General features: G+C 38.6%; 1 long non-coding RNA gene across 4 annotated transcripts in view; it reads right to left on the reverse strand.

Moving 5' to 3' along the window:
• Nucleotides 1-14,454: 14,454 nt before the first annotated feature.
• Nucleotides 14,455-19,376, reverse strand: part of LOC143682827 (uncharacterized) — a 112,737-nt gene continuing 107,815 nt past the window's right edge. For all 4 annotated transcript variants that reach the window (XR_013175307.1, XR_013175306.1, XR_013175305.1 and 1 more), the window contains one exon: nucleotides 14,455-15,330. This is a non-coding gene — a long non-coding RNA (uncharacterized LOC143682827). The remainder of the gene's footprint in view (nucleotides 15,331-19,376) is intronic.

Genomic DNA, 19,376 nt, shown 5'->3' on the forward strand with positions numbered 1-19,376 from the left:
GAAAGAAGTCTGCTTGGCTGGAGGTGAACCATGCCAGGTCGTTTTACCCATCTGAATGTGCATTATATTGACCATAGAAGAAGGTTCTGATAAGGCCATCATAGTTTAGATTCCATCCCTTGAGGCCCCTGAATATAATAATCTATAGCTGTTGCATTGTCCCAAAAGGTAGGAGTATGAGAGCAGGGTACAGCTAAGGTTTACCAGTCTTGACAGAGACTTGGTGTATTAGTTAAGGTTCTCTAGAGAAACAGAATCAACAGGGAACACTTGCAAATATAAAATTTATAAAAGTGTCTCACGTGACTGCAGGAATGCAGAGTCCAAAATCTACAGGGCAGGCTGCGAAGCCGACGACTCTGATGGATGGCCTGGATGAACTCCACAGGAGAGTCTCACCAGCCAAAGCAGGAATGGGACCTGTCTCCTCTGAGTCCTCCTTAAAAGGCTTCCCATGATTAGATTTAGCATCACTAATTGCAGAAGACACTCCCCTTTGGCTGATTACAAATGGAATCAGCTGTGGATGCAGCTGACGTGATCATGACCTAATCCTATGAAATGTCCTCATTGCAACAGACAGGCCAGTGCTTGCCCAATCAGATAAACAGGTACCACAACTTGACCAAGTTGACACGTGTCCCTAACCATGACAATCCACCCCTTGTCAACTTGGCACCTATATATATATCGCCTTAAACCATACTTAATTTCCAAATGAAAACAAATAAGCACACATTTTTTCTTTTACCTGACAATACTCAACTGTCCTGCATATAACTGGAAATACATTACATCTCTCCAGAATAGGGTGCAAATCCTTGGGCAACATTCATTCTTAAACTTGATATCTTACAACTTAAATAGTATAACATGAACAAAACAGAATTACAGTCCTCATTTCTGTAACTGATCACGTGGTTGAAGTTCATATTTATCACTTCCTTCTTCCACTACCCATTCCATGTTCCCTTTACCCTCAGCAAGCACTTCAGCTGGCCGTGGTTCTTTGTCTGGTGGGGTGACCCAAACCTTCATTCCTGAAGGTTCAGAGTCATTAGTAGTCCTGCCTGGATTGTGTTGTTGCAGTTTTCCATTGATTTTAATCACAGGGCATGGTAGTACTAATAGATGCCCTAGGGGATCTCCTATATTCCAAGAAAACTCTTCTTTACCTCCATTATGTAGTTGCAATCTTACTTCCTTCTGATAGTCAGGGTCAATTACCCCAAACAATAATGTAATCCCCTTCTTGGCTTGTTGATCCAGAGGCATAAGTAGCCCAAAGTGACCAGGTGGCAATCTTAACTTCCAGTTCAATGGTATCACTGTTGTTTCTCCTGGAGGAAGCACACCCCGTTTTGGAACTAAAACCTGTACACCAGCAGAACTCAGGGTAGCAGGGACAGGAAGCAAAAATTTTCCTAGTGGATCACTAGGGGTAATAGTGAGTGGTACTATGCCCATTTCCACCCCTTGGTTCCTGGACCCATGGATCCTGGCTATGGGAGAAACAGCACCATACAGCGGACGCTGATTCAGAGCATACACAGCTTCCTGGAGAACATCACCCCAGCTTTTCAAGTTTTTGCCACCTAGTTGGCACAGTAATTGAGTTTTCAAAAGGCCATTCCACTGTTCTATCAATCCAGCTGCTTCTGGATGATGGGGAACATGGTAAAACCAGAGATCCATGAGCATGCGCCCATTCCCGCACTTCATTTGCTGTGAAGTGTGTTCCTTGATCCGAAGCAATGCTATGTGGAATACCATGACAATGGATAAGGCATTCTGTAAGCCCACGGATGGTAGTTTTGGCAGAAGCATTGCGTGTAGGGAAAGCAAACCCATATCCAGAGTATGTGTCTATTCCAGTTAGAACAAATCACTGCCCCTTCCATGAAGGGAGTGGTCCAATGTAATCAACCTGCCACCATGTAGATGGCTGGTCACCTCGGGGAATGGTGCCATATCAGGGTCTGAGTGTGAGTCTCTGCTGCTAGCCAGGTCAGCCTTTGTGAGTGGAAGTCCATGTTGCTGAGCTCAAGCACAACCTCCATTCCTACCACCATGACCACTTTGTTCATGAGCCCATTGGGCAATGACAGGAGTTGCTGGGGAAAGAGGATGACTTGTATCCACAGAACAAGTCATCTTATCCACTTGATTATTAAAATCTTCCTCTGCTGAAGTCACCCTCTGATGTGCATTCACACGGGACAGAAATATCTTCATGTTTTTAGCCCACTCAGAAAGCCCACATACTTCTTCCCCAGACCTCTTTGTCACCAATTTTCCAATTATGGTCTTTCCAAGTCCCTGACCATCCAGTCAAACCATTAGCAACAGCCCATGAGTCAGTATACAAATGCACCTCTGGCCAGTTTTCCTTCCAAGCAAAATGAACAACCAGGTGCACTGCTCGAAGTTCTGCCCACTGGGAGGATTTCCCCTCACCACTGTCCTTCAAGGACACCCCAGAAAGGGGTTGTAATGCTGCAGCTGTCCACTTTCGGGTGGTACCTGCATATCGTGCTGAACCATCTGTAAACCAGGCCCGAGTTTTCTCTTCCTCAGTCAATTCACTGTAAGGAACTCCCCAAGAGGCCATAGCTCTGGTCTGGGAAAGAAAAGGTAATGTGGCAGCAGGAGTGGAAACCATGGGCATTTGTGCCACTTCTTCATGTAACTTACTTGTGCCTTCAGGACCTGCTCTGGCTCTATCTCGTATATACCATTTCCATTTTACAATAGAGTGCTGCTGTGCACGCCCAACTTTATGGCTTGGTGGGTCAGACAACACCCAACTCATGATAGGCAACTCAGGTCTCATGGTAACTTGGTGGCCCATGGTTAAGCGCTCAGTCTCTACTAAGGCCCAGTAACAGGCCAAAGCTGTTTCTCAAAAGGAGAGTAGTTATCTGCAGCAGATGGTAAGGCTTTGCTCCAAAATCCTAAGGGTCTGCGTTGTGATTCTCCTATAAGGGCCTGCCAAAGGCTCCAGACAGCATCTCTATCTGCCACTGACACTTCCAGCACCATTGGATCTGCTGGGTCATACGGCCCAAGTGGCAGAGAAGATCGTACAGCAGCCTGGACCTGTCGCAGAGCCTCCTCTTATTCAGGTCCCACTCAAAATTAGCAGCTTTTCTGGTCACTCGATAAATGGGCCGGAGTAGCACACCCAAATGAGGAATATGTTGTCGCCAAATTCCAAAAAGACCAACTAGGCATTGTGCTTCTTTTTTGGTTGTGGGAGGGGCCAGATGCAGCAATTTTTCCTTCACCTTAGAAGGGATATCTCGACATGCCTCACACCACTGGACACCTAGAAATTTTACTGAGGTGGAAGGCCCCTGAATTTTTGTTGGATTTATCTCCCATCCTCTGACATGCAAATGCTTTACCAGTAAATCTAGAGTAGTTGCTACTTCTTGCTCACTAGGTCCAATCAACATGATATCATCAATATAATGGACCAGTGTGATGTCTTGTGGGAGGCAGAAACGATCAAATTCTCTGCGAACAAGATTATGACATAGGGCTGGAGAGTTGATATACCCCTGCGGTAGGACAGTGAAAGTATATTGCTGACCTTGCCAGCTGAAAGCAAACTGTTTCTGGTGGTCCTTACTAATAGCTATTGAGAAAAAAGCATTTGCCAGATCAATAGCTGCATACCAGGTACCAGGGGATGTATTGATTTGCTCAAGCAATGATACTACATCTGGAACAGCAGCTGCAATTGGAGGTACCACCTGGTTGAGTTTACGATAATCCACTGTCATTCTCCAAGACCCATCTGTTTTCTGCACAGGCCAAATAGGAGAGTTGAATGGAGATGTGGTGGGAATCACCACCCCTGCATCTTTCAAGTCCTTAAGAGTGGCAGTAATCTCTGCAATCTCTCCAGGAATACGGTATTGCTTCTGATTTACTATTTTGCTTGGTAGGGGCAGTTCTAGTGGCTTCCACTTGGCCTTTCCCACCATAATAGCCCTCACTGCACGAGTTAGAGAACCAACGTGGGGATTCTGCCAGTTGCTCAGTATGTCTATGCCAATTATACATTCCAGAACTGGGGAAATAACTACAGGATGGGTCCGGGGGCCCACTGGACACACTGTGAGACAGACCTGAGCTAAAACTCCATTGATCACCTGGCCTCCATAAGCCCCCACTCTGACTGGTGATCCAGAGTGATGTTTTGGGTCCCCTGGAATTAATGTCACTTCTGAACCAGTGTCTAATAATCCCCAAAATATCTGATCATTTCCTTTTCCCCAATGCACAGTTACCCTGGTAAAAGGCCATCGGTCTCCTTGGGGAAGACTTAGAGGAAGATTAACAGTATAAATTTGTGGCAGTGTAACAGGTTTCTCCCCCATAGGGACCTGACCTCCCTTTCATTCAAGGGGCTCAGGGTCTGTAAACTGTTTCAAGTCTGGAAATTGATTAAGGGGCCGTGACTCTGTGTTTTTGTAATTCATGTTAGACTTCTGTTCCCTTGACCTAGAACTCTTTTGTTTATATAGCTCTAACAAGAATTTAGTAGACTGCCCTTCTATTGTATTTCTAGGTACTGCATGATTTACTAGCCAATGCCACAAATCTCTGCGTGTCATATAACTCTGATGCCTCCTTTGAGTTTGCTGTCTATTATAATAGCCGCATCTACCCTGTCTTTGGTGATTAAGTGCTGCTACCTGGCTTCTGCTAACTTGGGATCCTGTCATCCCCATTGTGTTTAAGGATTCCAGCTCAGTGACAGCAGTTCCTACAGTAATATCTGACCTACAGAGAAGTGCAACCACAGAGCTCTTTAGGGATGATGATGCTAGTCTCACAAATTTATTTCTCACTGTTCTGGTAAAAGGTGCATCCTCTGGACATTCTTGGGGTGTAAGAGCAGGCTTTGCATGATAAATCCACTCTAACATTCCAATCTCTCTAAGCCTCTGGATCTCCTCATGTACATTATACCAGGGCAGTTCTGGCATTTCAACCTCAGGTAATGTTGGCCACCTTTTGATCCATGTTTCAACCAACCACCCAAATAAGCTGTTAACACCTTTTCTAACTGCTCGAGCTATAACATTGAATGCAGAATCTCTGCTTAGTGGGCCCATATCAATAAATTCAGCCTGATCCAGCCTTATATTCCTCCCACCATTATCCCACACTCTTAAAATCCATTGCCACACATATTCCCCTGATTTCAGTCTATATAAATTGGAAAACTTACACAGTTCTTTTGGAGTATAATGTACCTCCTCATGTGTGATACTTTGTACCTCACCTTTAGGGGCCTGTTGGGACTTTAGTCTAGTTATAGGCCTAGAAGAAATGAGGGGTGGTAGGGGTGGGTCATAAAAAGAATTAGAAATATCTTCCAAGGCATTTGCTTCAGGGCCTTCATTTGCAGTTTCATCTGGTGAAACAGGAATAATCACTCCAGGGCTAATCCCTTCAGGAGAAGGCTGGGTGACCAATTCCTCAAGGAAGGGTGGAGGTGGGGCAGCTGTGTCCTCAGGGCAGACTACTAAAGGGTTATCTAGAGAAGGCTCAGCATGGCCTAGGGTTTCATCCTCACCCCCAACATCATTATCAATCCATATGCCACCATCCTATTTTTCAGGGTCCCACTCCTTTCCAATCAATGCCCTCACTTTAACAGCAGACACCATGCAAGACTGAGATTTCAGTTTACGTTGTAAAGTTGCTACTCTAACAATAAGATTCTGAGTCTGATTTTCAGAGATTTCAAGTCTACAGCTACAGGAAATAAGATTTTCCTTCAGGATACTCATAGAGACATCTACATCTTTCAGACGGCGCTTAAGCTTCTCATTTGAAGCCTTAAGCCCATCCCTTTCACCCCTTAATGTAGACAGTGTATCTAACAACAACCAACCAACATCTCTATAACTCTTATTTCTACAAAACTCTGTAAAGGTGTCAAAAACATTATCCCCCAGAGTCTGGCTTCGTACAAGCGAAGCATTAGGGGAATCGAATGATGATATTTTGACTATCTCCTTTGCCAACTCAGTCCATGGATTGGGAGTGCCATTCTGATTATGGGAATCAGAGTCCTTAGTGTCTCTGAGTCCAGTCAGAGTAGAAAACCATTCATAAAAACCCATTTTTAAGATTCTGTTTCTTAAGAACCACTCCTGGTACCAAGATGTATTAGTTAGGGTTCTCTAGAGAAACAGAATCAACAGGGAACACTTGCAAATATAAAATTTATAAAAGTGTCTCATGTGACCGCAGGAATGCAGAGTCCAAAATCTACAGGGCAGGCTGCAAAGCCGACGACTCGGATGGATGGCCTGGATGAACTCCACAGGAGAGGCTCACCAGCCAAAGCAGGAATGCAACCTGTCTCCTCTGAGTCCTCCTTAAAAGGCTTCCCATGATTAGATTTAGCATCACTAATTGCAGAAGACACTCCCCTTTGGCTGATTGCAAATGGAATCAGCTGTGGATGCAGCTGACGTGATCATGACCTAATCCTATGAAATGTCCTCATTGCAACAGACAGGCCAGCGCTTGCCCAATCAGATAAACGGGTACCACAACTTGGCCACAACGTGTCCCTAACCATGACACTTGGTTTAGGAGAGATTTGTTCTCTGTTTTTCAAAGGGAATTCAAACCTATCTTTTCCAATTTTTGTTTTTATTTTCTAAATTATGAAGAAAACTAAAAAGTTAAATATAAACTTATTCTGTTTAATTACAAAATTGTACTGTCAGATTCTCCCACTAGAATATAAGATCAGTGAAGGCAGCACCCACATTTACATATCTCCAGAGTTTAAACAGTGCCAAAAATCTCATAGATAATTCAGTAAAATGCAGTTATATGAAATAAATAGATACATATATGAATTAATGGAGTATTGAATGAATTAAAAAGACCCAAATTTTGAAATGTCTTTTTTTTATCCCCCTTTCAGAACTAGAACTGTGCCTGGAATCCAATGAATGTTAATGCCTGAATAAATATTTAAGTTCGTGGACCTCAGATGTACCTTGGCTGAAGAATGGCCCTCTTTTCTACAGAAAAATTGACCTTTTGACCCTAGGATATAGCTTCAAGAAAGACAAAAGCAGAGTCATGGAGCCCAGAGAGTAACCACAGTCAGCTTGCTTTCACATTCAGCTCAACGCGTGCATTCTGAGTTCCCTTTTAGAAAGCTTGTTATCTAAACTCCCCCCAATTCAGAGGACTCTCCTCCAAAAGTTCTTTAAGATTAAGTATCTACTGATTTATTTCCTATGATGGGAAGCTCTTTACTTTTAGAGTCATCCTTTCAAATGGTAGGAAAACTGTAATCATTAGAATTTTCCTCCTTCTATGGAGTGAAAACCTTCCCTTCTACTGGTACCTATTGGTCTTTGCTGTTTCCACAAGAGCAACAAAAATCAACTTGAAGTGTTGAAAATAAGACTCTTCTCTCTGTGTTTTTCTCCAATCCTAGTCCTTTAGTCATCTCTCATTTAGGGAAAATATTTCTGATGACTCTTTTTCTACATGAGGGGCATATAATGTACACAGTCATTTATAATAATATAAGAAAGAATAAAATAAGAAGATATAAAAACTGTTATATTTTCTCATGTATTATTTCAGTTGGGTGCTTTCCACTACCTTATGAAGGGACAACTTCAATAACTAGGAAACTGAGGTACAAAGAAGTTAAATAATGTCAAAGGCAAAGCTAGAATTTAGAACCTAAAACAACTGACTTGAAAAAAAAAAGTTTTTTTTTTGTTTTCCAGGTTCAATGTGATGCCTTTCTATAAATTATGAATCAAAAAAATATCAATTTCGGCGTGACTGAAAGTAACCTGATATTCCCCAGTAGTGAAAGGTTTGTTTCAAAGCGAACCAGTGTTTCCTTTAGAGATTTGGGTATTGAAGGGATTGGACGGACATAATGTCATTTTTGAAGGGACAGGGGTAGTTGAGAAGTGAAAAAAGCATATGCATAATAAGACAGAAACTGCTTGGCAAATTCTCTCAATTGGGTCAGACGCTTCTAGAAGAATCTAGGAAATACAAAACATTGAAAGGAGAGGTCCATTCTGAAAGACACTGAGTAAGGACAGAGACATTGGACAGCTGCCATAATACCCAAAAGCAAACCCAAAGTCTGAGAATTCGACATTAACAAGGTGAGCATTTGTAAGCACTTCTTTGTCGCTTCTGTATAAACTTTCATATTTCCAAAAACAATTTAAACATTTTGGCCTGAAAAACACAAGTTTAATAAACCATCAAAATAAAGATAAATAGCTCAAAGCCAAGTGATGAAGGAGGGAACATATTTATACCAGTAACTCTATGTTATGATTATACTCTACAATTGTGCACAACAATGAGATCTGAGCTTCCTGGTAACCAGGACAGCATTAGTGAGCAAGAAGCCACCAGCATGTTTGAGACTAGATCAGAGGCTATTGCCATAAGCCATAAGTCTTTTCCATGTCTACTGATAATACGTGTCCTAAATATATGTCATTCTGGACTAAGATAGAAGCTACATGCTGGATCCCCTGAGTTTCTTTCACAAGGGTTGATACTGTCACAGCTTTCTGTGAGTAATACTTATTTTTGTATAGACCTGATATAAATTTATTAATCAGTGAATATAATCAATAAGTATTCATTGAACCTAAACTAAGTACCAGGCACAATTCCTCTCATTAAGGCCTATGCAGTTGATATAAAGAGTCCTTGATTATCCCCCAAATGGTGGCTATAAATCACGGATTTCCAAGGTATTTTTATTAAAGAATCACTCCTTTAGCATGCACTGCATGTGCACATACCAGAAACCTAAGAGGCATACAGCAGTGAGAAGATGGAGAGCCCTATCCTCCTGGAGCCTGCTTTCTAACGCTGTTTAAACCTGACAATACACTATGAACTGTCTTCCTCATTTAACCAAAGAGGAACTGGGGCCTGCAAAAGTTTTGTTTAAAGGAGAGACTCAGGATTAAATATGATGATGAACAATACTTGGCACGAAATAAGTGCTCAAAACTAGTTGGTTGCTATTGTTTTATAGATGAAGAAACTAAAATTCAGATATGCAGAATGATTGCCTAAAGTTACTCAGATAGCTGCTGGAAAAACTTGCAGTCACATCCAAGCAATATCACACAAATTCCTGTGTTCTTCACCAGTATGTAGTGACAGATGAGGTCATGATAAGTTGGGGACAGATTTCAAAGGCTCTGAAATGACATGCTAACAATTGTGAACTCTGTAACTCCTCAACAATAAGAAGCCAATAAAGATTTAGGGGTCATGTCAGTAAAATGACCAAAATACTATTTTATGGAGACTGGTTATATGGCAATATGCAGAAGTATTAAAATAAAATTAACAAAGTCTGAGATATATCTACATTTCAATTTAAACAAAAAAGGAAAATGTTGCCACTGTAGCTCAAAAAATAGCCTTTCCATTGCGTGTTTAATTGCTCAGGACCAGGGCAACCCTAGGTAACTAAGCCCTAGAACTGGTTACTCCCAAAGATGGAATCATCTCTGGATACTAGAGAGCAGAAGCTAACACAGTTTTCAGCTGTCCAGGAGAAGCTGGTAGATGGAGGTAGAGGTGGAGCTCAGAGAGGACACTTCGTTCCCTGGTGATTTTCAATCACATTGCCCGCTATTTCTTAGCCTCACTGGAGTCTTACTTTCTCCATCTGTAAAATGGGAATAATAACAGAACCTATCTTATAGGGTTGCTGTGGCTTTTCGATAGCTAATATATAAAAAGTGTTTAGATATTTATTTCTTCAAGCCTCCTATGTTCTGGAGCAGCTACAACGAAAAGTCTGAGATGATGGTATGGTAGCCCATGACAAACTCAGGGATCTGTCCTCTAACTACTTGTTGAAGAGTACTTTGGAAACTATTGCTTTTTTCTTTCTTTGCTTTGTGTATATATTATACAATAAAAAGGGCTTAGAACAGTGTCTACTATATATGTGCTCAACAAATCACAGCTATTATTATTATTATTAACATTTTGACTTTGTGAAAGTTACTTACGTTGTTTGAACTTCAGTTTCCACATCTGTTAAAAATGGAGATCATACTGTATTTTCTCAAGTCTATGGTTACTTTGTCCATATTTCAAAATTATAGAATCAGGATGAATCTTACACTTGATGGGTATTTTTAATGCATAACTTTTCCTAAAAATTATTATTAACACTATTGAATATCTCATAATCAAAGGCATCTTAGACTCAAGGGAATACGGAAATGCCTACTTTAGACGGTTGTTGAGAAGATATAGAGGCAATATATGCCCCAAGGCCTAGTCCAGGAAATGGTAGTTTGTCTCTTTTTACTTCTTATTTCGTTTTTATTATTTCCAGAATACCTATATCCATTCCACTGATGCATAGACATTTGCATACATCTTAATTCATCTTCCTTTGAAATCAATGACTCATTCATTTTCTGTTCTTCTTCAGTCAGACTAGGATATACTAATTTTATAATGCATTTTAGGACATTAATTCTGAGATGCCAATACTGGGCCAATTCATGAAATAGTTTAGCAGCACACAGGTCAAAAGTCTCTGAATTACAGCTTCAAAGATTCATCTATAAGTTGGTAATAATTAAATCAATTGTAAAGGTTGAGAACTTAGTAATATGTTCACTATATCTGGAAGATAGTAAGTTCTCAGCAAATGATAGCACTTATTGATAACAATAATCATCTAACTATGTTCAACTTCAATTGTCTAGCTGTGACCAATGCAATCATTAACGTAAAAATTCCCATGTAAAATATCTATTCCATAAAAATTTACTTATTATTTAATATAATGAGTAATAAATTATTCCAAAAGATTCATTTAATACTTAAGGTACTGCATTCTAAGATCAGAGATACCTCTATACCCAAAATACTGATTTCAAAATATTAAAACTCATATTAATAAAATATAAATAAATATATAAAAAAAATGAGCTGTGTATTATAAACTCAGTGTGATTAAAGAAGCCTTTTGCCAGATGCCAAGGCCCAGAATATCGCTATTGACAAAATTGCAACTAATATGGGAAGGACATAAAACAACTAAGAAATAAGTTCATTCAATGCTAAGGGTATTTTTGAAATGAGTATTTCTAGAGTAACAGTCTAAAGTACACAACAAATAAGTATTGCAGCATGAGAAACTGAGGCTAAAAGTCTCTGGGTACCTATACAAATCCAGGGAAAAAACTCAACATTCAATACACACATCAAGTGCAAGATTGATTCTTACTCTGGATTCTGATTATATTACCTTGAAATGTGAAAAATGTGGTCCCAGAACTCAGTCGAGCCAGAGCCACCACTCCTGGAGGGAGGACAGGGGGGAAGGCAGCTGCCTCATTCCATCCTCACCCACCTCTTAAAGTCTCACAGAACACTCCTTTGGATCAATAAGTTAGAATCTAGTTATCATGATGATGATCAAGTCAAATAGGAAAATTACTAGAACTTCACCTATGATTAAATGTCTTCTTGAGAATTGACAACTACCCCTTCTATTAAAAATAACAGGCAACCATATTAGATGCTTACTATCTGCAAGTCTCCATGCTAATTAATACAACCCATGTAATTAGTTAGGAAGCCTGTCCTGTTGGTCTTTATATTTATACCTAAGAGAAATTCTATTAACATTGATTACATTGAAAAAAATTTATTCATATAAAAATGACAATAAAGACTGCCACATTCCTTTAGTCCTTTTGAATTAACTCGGTACCTATAACTACTATTTAACATCTTCCATCTATTTTTATTTGCCTAGATAACCAGAGTGCACGTTTGCAAACATTGTGTTGATTAAACAACACAAACAAACAAATACTTCATTTTGAAATGCTACTCAATTTCAAATTCTTTAGTATTCAAATTCTTTTTGTATTTTAACTGTAAAAATGCTTCTCTCTGGATATAAAAATAGTCTCAAAATGTCATTGTTATGTAGGTCTTTAGAATATTTTCCTTTTCCTTAACTTTAATTATTTTTGAGGTTTTTAGGGGCCATTTTCATCTCTTTTTGTAAATGTAAGTAGAGCATTGTATTTTCTTTCCCTTTCATCTCTACTACTCCCTAGATCCCCACAGTTTTTCAAAAATAGCTGTAAATGATGCAGTTAGCATGCTTGCCAATTTCTTTCATCCCACAGATAGAAGGTACATCATCTGGACCTGCTGATTTGTAGATATGCCGACTTTCCAAGGACTCACTTAGCCTGCTTTTGTGGATAGCTATTTTTATAAGATCTTCATTACTTCCTGATTGCCCAATATTTTTCTTCTTTTATTCTTTCCAAGGACCAATTTATAAGATAAGTTCAAGGCCTTAAACATCTTAAAGTTGCCGTTAATTTCAAGGTACACTGCATTTATGAGTCCATTGCTCACAGCATTGATTGTGTCCCTACTGTGTACAGAGTACTGCCCTTAGCTTTGCTAAGGACAAATCGAGGCTTTTCTCTTGGAAAGCCTCTCCTCCTTCCTACAATTTCTTTGTGATTTTTGTCTCATTTTATCTTTGGCTGTAGTTTCTTACTCAAACAACGTGTCTGTTTGGGTTTATTATCTTCATCTCTCCTTACAAGTAAGATTATTTGCTCCCCTAAATACTCATGAAGGCCATTCTAAGAAAACATACTCAATGTTTACATACTTTTGTTTTGCTTTGTTTATGGAATTTTTTAAGTTACTCTACCTTCCTTTATGTCACATGCTCCCAAAGTGCTTGTTGTTTAATATTTCCCAAAATCTGATTCAACTAATGAGTTTATCTTGATTGGAAGAGCATACAACCAATGGAGTAGGGAGGGTTGGTTTGTCCTTATTATTATCCCAGATGCACCACAAGAATATTTACCTACATAATAATACAGCTGACTCTATTTTCTTTAATAGGCAATTTTGAAATATATGTTCTGACTATTAACATCCTAACGGTGTATAGGATTTCCACCTCACATTGTGTTATTTGGAAATCACAGTTAACCACAGAAGACGGCAATCAGACACACACTGTACATGACTGTCTTACTTAATAAAATAGAAGCAACAGGCAACTGTCCACTTTGAGCAGCGTGCTAATGGCCCATTTACAAGGCAAATGGCTGACTTTTATTAATGCTTAAGGTTCTCTGGCACATTTCTGACTATATTTTGAAATGTCTTGAGGAACATGAAAAAGTAAAACATTTAGCTCACTTTCTTTTGCCTAAAACCCCAAACTCTTCATTTTCTCCTACCCATTCATTTCATTCTGACCCCTGCTGAGAGAGTGGCCCTCCTGTAATTCCTGCCACAGTCCTGGCACCTGAATCAGTCCCTCGAAAAGAAACCCTACATTAAACAGGGGCTTATTAAACAACTGCAAATTTTGAGGCCCTAAAAAACAATTATCTCAGGTCATTTGATCCACCACTTCTCCAATATTTGAAGAGTCAAAAACATTTTGTGTAATGATGGAAATATGTTATAAAAATCAGAATTAAAATAAATGGATTCATGAATGCATTCCTTCTCAGTGCTACTGTCTGTGAGGTAAAAAAATTGCTTTCCAGGAAGAATTCCTGTAGGAATCTTGCTTCTTTATAAATACGTTTTCTTTACAAATATTAGGGGTTCATTGATTTTCTGTTTTATTTTGGGGACTTTTGTTAAAATTAGCACTTGAAGAAAATGCTTTAAAAAGATATCAGCTAGTGGGCAGGCCATGGTGGTTCAGCAGGCAAGAATGCTTGCCTGCCATGCCAGAGGATCTGGGTTTGATTCCCGGTGCCTGCCCATGTTAAAAAAAAAAAGGTATCAGCTAGTGCATGGGAAGTTATGGTTTCTTTTGTCATAGATGATAGCTGATAGAGAAACAGGGAAATAGATAGGTGGACAGACAGATATAGATACATAAATTTGCACAAACAATTTGAATATTTATGTGCTAAAGTTGAACATTTACATTGCCCAGAAATTTCTCTCTGACATAACCTAGGCTCTTCAGAGCAGCACTATTCATAATAGCAAATGTTGGGGACATGCTCTTCAACTCCTGAGAAAATAAACAGTGGTATATTCAAGCAATAAAATATTATATCAAAGTCATAACAAATGGACCACATGACAAGCATCAGTATGATTGAGTCTTAGCAATACCTTACTGAATGAAAAAAAAAAGAAGTCCAAAAGATGAGAAATGGTACACTATTCCTTTAAAAATATAAATATATACTTTTATGGTACAGTGAAACACTCAATAAAACTATATAATATGGAAAGTTATGATAGAAGAATTTGAGATTCAGAATGATGGTTACCTCAGATGGGTGTATCAGTGGGATAAAACTGGGAACCATATGATCACACATATGTCTCAAATATTATGGCTGTGCAAAAAATTTTAATAGCCCATTTACAAGGCAAATGGTTGATTTTTGTTAATGCTTAAGATTCTGTGGCACATTTCTGACTATATTTTGAAATGTCTTGAGGAACATGAAAAAGTTACGCCAAAATTTAGTGGAATAAAACAACCATTTATCAAGTTCATTGGTTTCTCTGGGTCAGGCATGTGGACAAGTTACAGCAAGAAGCTTGCTTCTGTTCCATGTGGTCTGAAGTCTCAGCTGGAAAACTTTATGAGGACAGAGCCATCTGAACACTAATTTACTTACAGGATTGGTAGTTGATAGTAGAAATAAGTTGGTGCAATCAGGTCCTCTTCAAGTGGGTTTCTCTCTGTGGACTCTGCATGATCTAATTTTGGCTTTTTTACAATTTGGTGGGTGGGATCCAAGGGCACTTATTCCTAGAGAGAACCTGTTAGCAGCTCTCTCTAGAGATTTAATCTTAGGAGTTTATGAAAATCTTAGGAGTCAGGCAGCAGCACTTCTACCACATTTTGGTCAAGAAAGTAGACACACAGCACTGGCAAGATTCAAGGCAGGATGGGAAGGGAAATAGATTCCACCTCTTTGTGGTTATGGCAAAGCTTTGGAAGAACATATGGGACCAGAAATATTGTTATGATCATTTTTTGGAAAAGACAATTTGCCAGAGTTCCCCCTCTGACCACAAAACTTTACACCCCTACCACATACAAACAAAAAATACCCACTTCCCTTTAAAGTCTCAACACATTACAGCATCACGTTCAGTCTCAAGGTTAAGGATATCATTCTCTAGATAAGGTCCGGTGTGAATGAATCTTCTCAGGTACGAGTTATTTAAGAATTGATTGTCAGCTACAGTCCCTCTAGATATGAAGACCTGTAAATGAAAGAGACAAGTTATCTTTCTCCTGAGATAGACATAGAAAAACTTCTATATATCTGTGATCCAAAATGAGAAAAGCGGGAGGCACACAGGAATTACTGTCCATAGAAAATCTGAGACACAACTGGGTCCATGTTGTCAATTCCTTGATTGGGTCCAGTATATCTGCCTGGGAATTAGTCACTTTAACTCTTGGCTCTATCCTTTGAGTTATCTTTTCTTTTCTCTAAAAAGTACCCTATGCTTGATGCTGAATTGTTTTCTCAGCTTTCATCCTGTCTTTAAAAGATGGGAGTAAACAGGTTTTATTTTATTTTATTTTACAATATCTCTATACCTTTCAACCCAAGATGATGCAATTATTTTAAAGATTTTATAGGCCTCTTTGTGTACTCACACTGAATGAGCTGATCTGGGCTTCCTCACAGCCTGGTAGCTATGATCCAAGGATGCTTATTATCATTTTTGTTATTGTTAAATTACAGTTAAGAAATTTTATAGAATTAAAAGCATAGGGCTCTAGGTAATATCTGAATGGATTCTTATTCAGACTCTGCTGCCATGTGACCTTGCTTCCTCACCTCTCTGTGCCTCAGTTTCCCTGTCTGTAAAGTGGGAATAATAATAATACCTACATCATAAGGTTGTTTTGGAGACTGAGTAAGCTAATACATGCTTATTATGAGAGATAAAGTAAGATGTAGATAAATAGAGATGAGTTAGAGATAGAGACAAATGAGAGACAGAGACAGTGAGATAGATAGGTAGAAAAGATAGGTAGATAGATAGATAGATAGATAGATAGATAGATAGATAGATAGATAGATAGATAGATAGATACAGAATTTGTATCACCTTTTATGAACTAGCTCCAGAAATCAAGTGGTCTACTCACATGTCATGCTATTTATCAGAGTAGTCACAAGGTCCATCTCAAGGTGAAGGAGAGAGGAAGAAGACTACACCATTCGATGAGGATTACCAGGTTTTCAAAGAGCATATGAAACTGAAAGTGTTACTGTGGCAATGCTTAGAAAATAGAATGTGCTACAATACCTGCAAAATGGGTGGAGCCAGCATATGCTCCCATTGTGGGTCCCTGGCCGTGTTCCTGAGAGACCTTTGTGTGCATACCAGAATGCATGTGTATCAGGGACAATCTATCTGGCAGGACTTGTCTCAAGGTCACCCTCCCACAGTTGGTTTTAGGACAGAGAAGCAGCTTGCAGACAGCTGGGACAGTGTGAGAAACAATTAAGTCAAAGTGGCTTAGGGCAAAGTACCTGCATTAAGTCACACAAGAGAGCACACAGAAGGGGCTAAAAGTGTACTTCACCTCCAGTAAAGTGTATAAGGGGGAATTTCTAAGGCCAAGAGTAAGCACACGACCTGGCACAAAACAAGCAGGCTTCATGATTCCTGGTAGACCTAGATAAGACAAAAAGGACCCTGCACTTCACCTTTGCCTCATGTTGATCATCTTGATGAGAGAGCTGAGCCTTGAAAGAGACCATTAGCCAAAGCAGAGCTAATTTGCATACTGTTAGAGGCTGTGCTTTCCATTGTTTTGATTAGCTCCTGGCATTCAAATAAAAATCTCTGTAATATCATTAGTTGGATAAAAAACTTAAGGAACAGACAGCTCAGGAACTAAATCCCAGAGAAATACATTAAAATGTTAGAAAGTACAGTGTGCGTCAAAAGATTACAAGACATACAAAGAAACAGGAAATGATGGCCTAGCCAAAGGGACAAGATGAAAATCCAAAACCATCAACAAAGAGGACCAGACTTTGGACTTACCAGCAAAGAAATTTTTTAAATGATCCTCAATGTGCTGAAGAAGATAAAGCAAAACATAAAGAAAGAGAAGGATACAAGGAAAACCTTGAATGTGCAATATAGGGATCTCCTTGATATTCTCAATAGTAACAAAACAGAAATACTGGAGTTGAAGAACACAATAACAGCAATGAAAAATTCCCTGGATGGTTTCGATATCATTTTGGAACTGGCAGAAGAAAGAATCAGTGATCTTGAAGTCAAGGCAACTGATAAAATTCTGGCTGAGAAGTAGAAAGAAAAATGAATAAAAAAGAGCAAACAGAGCCCCACAGACCTGTGGGACACTATCCAGCATGCAGATATATGTATCATGAGAGGCCAAGAATGAGAAGAAAGAAAGAAAGGAGCAGAAAAAACACTCAAAAAAATAATGGCAGAAAACTTTCCAAATTTAATGAAAGACATGAATATGTACATTTGAGAAGCCCAAAGAACCTCTGTTTTAGTTTGCAAAGCTGCTCAAAACAGATGCCATAAAATGGGCTGGCTTTTAATTACCTTACAAGCTTACAATTATGAGGCCATGAAAATGACCAAGTCAAGGTATCATCAAGATGATGCTTTCTTAATGAAGACCAGCTGCTGGTGATCCTGGACTGTGCTGTCACCTGGCAAGGCACACAATATTGGCTCCTGTTCTCTCCCTTTCTTCTGGGTTTGATTCTTTTCAGCTTCTTACTTCCATAGTGCTCTTTCTCTTTGTCTGAATTTCATTATCTTATAAATAACTCCAAAAAGAGGATTAACATGATCTTGAATGAAGTGCATCACACTGTAACTTAACCTAATTGAAAGGTTCTCTATACAATAGATTTATCTCTACAGGAATGGATTAGCTTTAAGAACCTGATTTTGTAGGGTACATACAATTTCAAACCACCACAAACCAAACAGGATAAACTCAAAGAGAATCATGCCCACACACATAGAAATCAAACTGTCCAATGCCAAAGGCAAGGAGAGAGTTCTGAAAGCTGCAAGAGAAAAGCAATGCACAAAGGAATACAAAAAAATAAGTACTGATTTCTCATAAGAAACAATAGAGGCAAGAAGGCATTGAGACATAATATTTAAAATGCTGAAAGGAAATCATTTCCAAGCAAGAATTTTAAATGTGGCAAAACTTCCTTTCAAAAATGAGGGAGCAATTAAGACATTCTCAGATAAATAAAAACTGAGGGAGTCTGTCACCAATAGATATGCCCTATAAGTAATACTAAAGGGAGTTCCTCAAACTGAAAGGAAAGGACACTAGATAATGAACCAAAGTGGCATAAAGAAATAAAGACCCACAGTAAAAGTAAGTATGGGTAATTATAAATGCTAGTAATATTGTATTGTATTTTGGTATGTAATTATACTTCATACTTCTAACAGATGCTAAAATGCATAAAAAGTAATGATAAATTTATAGTCAGAAATACAATATACAAGGACATAATTTGTAAGAACTACAGGAAAAGGTGGAAGGACGGAAGAGTATAAGAACAGTATTTATGTATGCTACTGAAATCAAGTTGGTTGTTGAATCAAATATGATTATTTTAGGTTTGATGTTCAGTTTCAACCCCATGGCAACAAGAAAGGAAAAGAATTGAAAAATATATTTAGAAAGGACTACGAAGGGACTCAAAATGGGAGAATAAAAAAAATCAAACAAGTCTGGGAGTAGGTATTAATGGAAGACTAAAGGATCAAAAAAAGGTATAACTTAAAAGACAAAATATCAAAATGGCAGAAGAAATCCTGAATTATCAGTAGTTACTTAAATATAAATGAATTAAACTCTCTAGTCAAAAGGTATAGATTGACGATGCATATGTACTAAGAAATGATGATCATACATCTATGTGATGATATTAAGAATTACTGATTGCATATGTAGAATGGAATGATTTTTAAATGTTGTGTTAGTTAATTTTTTTAATTAATAACAAAAAAGGTATAGATTGACAGAATGGATTTTTAAAAATGTCCCAAATATATATTGTTTACAAGAGACTTAGTTTAAATTCAAAGACATAAGTAGGTTAAAAGTGAAAGAATGGAGAAAATATGACATGCAAGTCATAAAAAAGGAGCTGTAATAGCTATACTAATATCAGATAAAATACCCTTTAGGCCAAAAGGGACAAAGAGGGTCATTATACATTGATAAAGAGGTGAATTCAACAGAAAGATATAACAAGCATAAA

Source organism: Tamandua tetradactyla, chromosome 5 (assembly GCF_023851605.1).
Source record: "Tamandua tetradactyla isolate mTamTet1 chromosome 5, mTamTet1.pri, whole genome shotgun sequence".
NCBI classification, from domain to species: Eukaryota; Metazoa; Chordata; class Mammalia; order Pilosa; family Myrmecophagidae; genus Tamandua; species Tamandua tetradactyla.